The following is a 7500-nucleotide window of genomic DNA, read 5'->3' as shown; positions in this document are numbered from 1 at the left end:
GTTCCTCCTTCCTCTCTCCTCCTCCTCTCTTTTCTTTCCCCCTTCTCCCTCCTCTGTCTTCTCTCCACTGTCCCCTATTCTCCCTCCCTCCTTCTCCTCTCTCCTCTCTCCCTCCTTTCCGTCTTTCCTCCCTCCCTCCTCCCTCTTTCTCCCTCCCTCCTCGTTCCTCCTCCCTCCCTCAGCAACATTCCCTTCAGGTGAAAGGTATGGCAACTCACTCCAGAGGGGGGGGGGGGACGCTTAGTTAATCTTTGCCCACTACGAGTAGTGTGTGCTGGAGGGGAGTAGGGGGGAGGGGGGTAGGGGGTAGGGGGGTAGGGGGGAGGGGGTAGGGGGGGTAGGGGGGAGGGGGAGGGGACTGCCTGCCCCCCACCCCCCACCCCCGTAGCCACTTGTGAACGCGATCACGGGGTCCATGTGTTGCGAAGCAGATGGAAAACAGCCTATCATTCGGCACACTTATTATCATTCCTTTATGTAAAGCATACTAATTATAATAGTAATATATAGAATACAATAGAATAGAATAGAACAGAAGAGGTTAGAATGGAATAGAATAAAATAGAATAGGAATAGAATAGCATAGAATAGGAATAGAATAGAATAGAATAGAATAGAATAGAATAGAAGAGGTTAGAATGGAATATAATACAATATGATAGAATAGAATAGAATAGAATACTCGTAGAATAGAATAGAATAGAAGAGGTGAGAATAGAATAGAATAGAATAGAATAGAATAGAATAGAATAGAATAGAATAGAATAGAATAGAATAGAATAGAATAGAATAGACTGGAATAGAATAGATTAGAAGAGTTTAGAATAGAATAGAATAGAGTAGAATAGAATAGAATAGAATAGAATATATTAGGTTAGAATAAATTAGAATAGAATAGGTTAGGTTGGAATAAGATAGAACAGATAAGACTAGAATAGAATACATTGAATAGATTAGAATAGAATAGAATAGAAAATAATAGAACAGAAAATAGAATAGAATAGAATAAAACAAAACAAGATCAAATAAAGCAAGAAACACAAAATAACAAAATAAAGTAAGATAAGATAAAGTGAAAAATAATTTTAAAAAATCAGATGCTACGTTGTTGATCAGAGTATTGATGTGGATAACTGGTATCAGTGATAAAAAAGAATTGGCACGTGCCACGTAAGGCACGGTTTTGACACCTCTGACGGATGAGCTTGTGAAAAATATAAAATAATGTCGAAAAATATTTTCAGTTCATATATTGGCAAATGTATCAACAACGCTCTGATGTGAGCATGTCTGTTCCCTACATCAACTCTCTCTCTCTCTCTCTCTCTCTCTCTCTCTCTCTCTCTCTCTCTCTTTCTCCCTCCCTCTCTCTCCCTCTCTCTCTCTCTCTCTCTCTCTCTCTCTCTCTCTCTCTCTCTCTGGCTCTCTCTCTCTCTGGCTCTCTCTCTCTCTCTCTCTCTCTCTCTCTCTCTCTCTCTCTCTCTCTCTCTCTCTCTCTCTGTCTCTCTTCCATTCTATATCTGTCTGTCTGTCTATTTGTCTGTCTGTCTGTCTCTCTGTTGTTTCTCTATCTCCTCTTTTTTTGCTCTCTCTCTCTCTCTCTCTCTCTCTGTTGCTCCCCTTTTCTTTCCTTTATATCCTTTTTCCATATTTCCTCTCTACTTTTGTAATTCGATCGTTTTTAAGCCATCCTTACCTGGTGGTACTCGCATCTTCACTTTTGTTGCCGCCAAGTGGTTTATTGAAACTTTCGTTATCTATTCAACTGATAGTGGATGTGTTATTTATACTTAACGAAAATATCCTTTTACATATGTATTCTGGCTGCCGCCAGACGATTTTATTCACACGGGTGAAGATTGTACTCTAGGTCCATAGATACGTAAGAGCAGTGTGACCAGATTGTATCCATCCGTACGTTTGGGTAATATCCCATATATTCCGTTAATCGTGCTATAAGTATGGGTGACTTCCCAGATGTCCCGTCGTGAGAGCGTCCACAGGGATAGAGGCGCTGGTGAATTAAGCTCGTGGAATTGATATACCGTTTGCTAACACACGCAGACTTTACCGTCACCCACCCATATATCCTATTCCTTCACTCACACTTTCTGTATCTCACTCTTTTCCACCCACATAAGCCTGCAACTCACCCACACAAGATTACAATTCATCCACACAGGTTCGAACCTCACACAGTCACTGTTATTCAATGAAATGTACTCGTAAAATGATTGATTGATCAGTGTGTGAAATGTACTATTATTGGAATATTTAAAATTCTTTATTAATCCACGAATGAAATCGTTTTTATAACATTCTAGTTCACCGTCAAATTATTTCTCTAATTGAAGAATTTTTTTTTTTATACTTCATAGTGTTAGAATTTATCTAGAATAACTATCGCAAAATCATCTTACATATTTATTTTTTATGTTGTCCAACATTTTTATTCCCGTGAAGGGTAACGCGTTGTATTAATGCAGGGGTTGTTATAACCGAAGCTTCTAAATTCAGACGAGTTAGAAATAGCTACAGTAAACATATTTAATGTGATACAAGCTTTACAATTGCAAAGGAAATTTAATTCTAGTCCAAAACAGTTACATTTTCGAAGAAATTTCTGGCCGAGACGAACCGGTTAACATCCTGACACGCCATTGGCTGAAGCGTTTGAACTACAGCCAATCAAAAAGTATCTTTCATTGCACTACTGTGTTCCGTCGGTCTAAGTTCAGTGATTTTCGAGTTGAAAGAAAGTGTTTGTGTTTTTATGAATTACATATTTGTGAAAGGAAACAAATATATTTTCTTTATTTTCGTGTGTAGCTAAAATATTCACATAGAAAACAGTATGGTTCAATTTTAGTATCAGTGCTATATTGTGGCTAAAATTTACAACAAGAGAGAATTGAATTTCATGGCCACTTAAGATGAAGCTGTGTATACACCTACATCGTTCTGGAAAAAAGGTAAAAGTAATATTTCCATTTCGACTCTGTTGTTCCCACGTTTATGGAGTAACAATAATTGAGATGTTCAAAGTTTGAACTCTTGTGACCCGCTGACTCCCGGGAAATATTATTCTGTATAATGTAGTATAATGTTAAGTAGACCACTAGTGGGCCACAGAATTTAATTAGTTGGTCCGCAGGCAGAAAACTAGTGTGTGTGTGTGTGTGTGTGTGTGTGTGTGTGTGTGTGTGGATGCTTAGCGATATCTTTTAGTGTTTAGGTGGTCTCCAGGGGGCTAAAGAACAGCAAAACATAAGTAATATGTCTAATGCTCCGGGTGTCGTACTAGTTCAAATCATGCCTCCTACGAAGTCCAAGCACGCAGGGCAAAGGTGACGATCTCGGTCCTAGCTAACCGCCTCCTGGCGTATGCCTATTCTCCCTCATATTTGTATATTCCTATCATTGCTACATTCCAAAGAATCGTGACTTACGTTAGAAAGAAATGTATCAGCTTATGCTAGGAGGTGCTTAGTTGCGGTCAGAACCCCGTTACCATTGCCCTTTATGTTTGGATAGCCAGGGACTTGGGGGTCAAGCTAGGATAAATATAGACATAATTTCCTACGGACTGACACACAGGCACTTTCAATCTGCTACATCCATGATGAAAACATAGAATATAGAAAACGTATAATTTATTTAAGAGAGCAAAGCCAAAGGCACAAAGAGGCATCACGTATGCCCAACGGTGATAAAAGTGTGAAAGAATTGTGAAATGTAACGAGTGTGTGTAAACTATAATAGAAGCATAAGAGACGGAGCTGGGGTTGAGATTTATATTGTATTAAGTAAAGAGTCTAGCGGCGAAATGCATGTATATTCTCGTGGCAATACCTGCAGGGGGTTGGTGTACATGCAATGTATACATAACCATCGCATGGAAATATGAAAACTGACGAATATTTACTTGTTTGTGGGCTATGAGTATAGTTTGTGTACAATGGCAAGAGGGAAGGTTTATACGTTCTGTAGATAAATGTGTGCACTAACACGTGTATTTATAATTATGAAAAAAATGTATATATGACTTTACTTCGTGTGGTATGTTGATTGCATACATTTTATTGTGTCACTATTTTGTGGGATTTGGAAATATTCCTATACACTAACATGCAGATTTATAATTACGAAAAAAGAAGAATAAAAAGAAAAAAAACGTACCCATGACTTTATTCCATGTGGGTTGTTGATTTTATACCTTTTCTTGTGTCATTATTTTATGAACTTTGGAGATATTCCTACGCACTAACACGCGAATTTATAACGAAAACAAAACCCTGATAGCATGCTTTTTATTGTGTCGCTATCACGCGTATTTATAATTACGGAAAAAATAATGCACCTGTGACTTTACTACGTATGGGATGTTGATTGCATACTTTTTATTGACATTATTTTATGGGTTTAGGAGACATTCCTACGACCTTACTCCGTGTGGTATGTTGAGTGTATTAATTATATTGAATCATTATTATATAAAGTTTAGAGACATCCCCACGGGCCAAAGATCACATATTATAATTTTTACTATCCGTTCGTTCTGGTACCGTACCGTACCGCTGGTTATGGTGTGTTGGCGTGGGTTGTAGTACGGAGTGTAACATGTCGTACATTGTATTGGTGTGTTGCTTTTGGGGAATTATGTGTTTCCCCCTCTGTGTCAAGTTGTAGTATAATACAATGGTTAAAAGAATTACTTTATGGTCCTATTATGATCACGTAGGTTTAAGAAGGAAATGGGCAAAAAACAAAGCGGTTAACGGATAGAATAGACTTGGGTATCATGTACTGAACGATGAAACAATTGGTTGTTTAAAGAGAAGCTTAGATAACTCTATGGATAGGAATGACAGGTGGTTAGGGACATGGAACTGCTGAGTGTAGGCCTTATGGTCTCTTGCATTCTCTTCTAGTCTTATGTTCTTATCCTCAAGGATAGAAACGCTGGTAAACTACCAGAAATGAAATCCAACACTAAAGTGAATTTCCCTTGGTTGACGCTTATAGACAATAGTGAGCGCCCTTAGAGATTTGCTTCTGACTGTCTTAAGATTTTATTCAGATTAAGGATAACCCACGCTCAAAGTTTTAAGTAATATTTGAAAAAATCCCCCAAATCGCCAGTATTCTCTTTATTCCATGAAGAAGTATAAAAATGTCCGAAAAGAAATAACGTAAATATTTGCACAACAGTGGATATCAGAGGTGCGAAAGATCAGTATCGTATACATATATATATACATATATATATATATATATATATATATATATATATATATATAAATTACTAACACACACACACACACACACACACACACACACACACACACACACACACACACACACACACACACACACACACACACACACACATACTCACACACACACACACAAACATATATATATATATATATATATATATATATATATATATATATTCTTATCGACCACAATGCATTTTAATTCTAAGCCATCAACATCGGAAGAACCGTGGAGGCACATGCGGAAAAAAGAGTGTCTCTAGTCACTGGGACCCATTCATTGTTGTACACACACACACACACACACACACACACACACACACACACACACACACACACACACACACACACACACACACACACATATATATATATATATATATATACCGTATCGGTATGATCGAGCTGATTACATTGATTTCAGACTTCATGCACAACCACAGTCATTAAAATACACAAAGGAAACTTCCCATGCAGCATTTCTGACCCTACATACGACCTTACCAAGACGGAGTAAGCCACCGTGATGAGGTACAGAGGCACTGTCGTTCATTAGGGGATAGGCCGGTCCTGTAGAGGACAATGAAGGCTGAAAAACTACTACTACTACTATTAATACTACTACTACTACTACTACTACTACTACTACTACTACTACTACTACTACTACTACTACTACTACTTTTTTAACGACCTCCATCCCCGTGGGACTGTGTGGTGAAAGCAGTCAGGATCTGTCTCCCACAGTGACTGTAGTCGACTACCCTTTTATATAGAATTTTATTTATAATAAAAAAAATTAACACAAATAAATTTATCCTACAATCTATTATAGTCTGCTCAAAACCGAGGTTTTGTACATGTGTTGATTTGGGCGGTGGGGACATGGTACCTCTCAGGCACAGGAGGGCTGATCTTAAAAGTGAGAATGACAGTCAACATCTCATTCACGAAACAATGCTGCTTTTAGTTTCTTTTCTGCCATCACCTCTGCCAGACGAACGTAGAATGCCTTTGCCCTAGAACCCATCCCACCTGAAGTAAAGGTCATAGGAGTGAATGAGCCCTGGTCCATATTTTGTACACGCTCTTCGCACATCCTGATTTCCTCATTCTCGTTGCGGAAGTGGGACGCCTCAATAGTGAGGTTACTGTAACAGGGGGGCATGGTTTCAAAAATTTGTATGTCAAAGAAAGCCAATTGTCCCCGTGTCCAGAAACCTCTTGCGCTGACATCCACTCGTGCTTCATCTGAGGTGTTGGACGTGCGGTGCCTGAAGTTCTCCCCTCCTAGTGGGTGTAATGTTGGTTTGATGGTCACATCCTTGCATACCTCCCGAAGTATTTCGGCAGTGAGATCTCTTGCCTCGTCGTATCTCATGCAGATGAATCCACCCTGCTTGCATATCGCATGGTTTGGACTAAACTGCGCATCACAGGAACATCTGTTAGGCTGCCTTTCCAATTGTCATCCATACTTCAAGGCAATGGCATCCGTGAATTCTCTTTTGTTTAGGTTGAATCCCTTTGCCCTGATTGGTAGTGCTGTCAGCCAATTGGATGCCCTATCTTCCTGTGCCATTGTTATCTTTCTTGTCATACTATTCGATAGTTGATCTACTACTACAACTACTACTACTACTACTACTACTACTACTACTACTAAGAACTATATCGGATATCCGAGTTTCCTCCATGGTAAGACTTATCAAATTTCAATATGTCACATTAAGCATAAATATACACTAGGAAAGGGATTAGGTGACGGTGGGTTGCTTTTAGTCTATTAAAGAGGTTAATTATTAGGCATGTCTTTCCGTAGCTCGTTGGTGTAGGTTAGGTCGAAAATATGCGAGGAACCTATGAATTATTCACCCTTACGAATGAATATTAATTCTTGTTAATTCTTAATTGAGAGAGGAGGGGATGGTGTAATGTGTAGGTTTCTCCATTTGTAATATCGGAGTTTAATTTGTTTTATTTGTTTGTTGTCTGTTTTATTTGTTTGTTTTGTTTTATTTGTTTGTTTATTTTATCTATTTTATTTACTTTATTTATTCAACTCATTCTATTTATTTGATTTATTTTAATTTTTATTTTACGATGGTATTGTGTTTTGAATTCTTTCAGGCCCCTACCTTGCCGGGTGCCAAACTTTCTCTTGTTCTGGCTGCTGCCGCCGGGCGATTCTGTCCAGCTCTGTGGCACCTTCGAAGTATAA

Source organism: Oratosquilla oratoria, chromosome 11 (assembly GCF_046742065.1).
Source record: "Oratosquilla oratoria isolate Oo_2021 chromosome 11, ASM4674206v1, whole genome shotgun sequence".
NCBI lineage: Eukaryota > Metazoa > Arthropoda > Malacostraca > Stomatopoda > Squillidae > Oratosquilla > Oratosquilla oratoria.
This window is presented reverse-complemented; position numbering follows the sequence as displayed.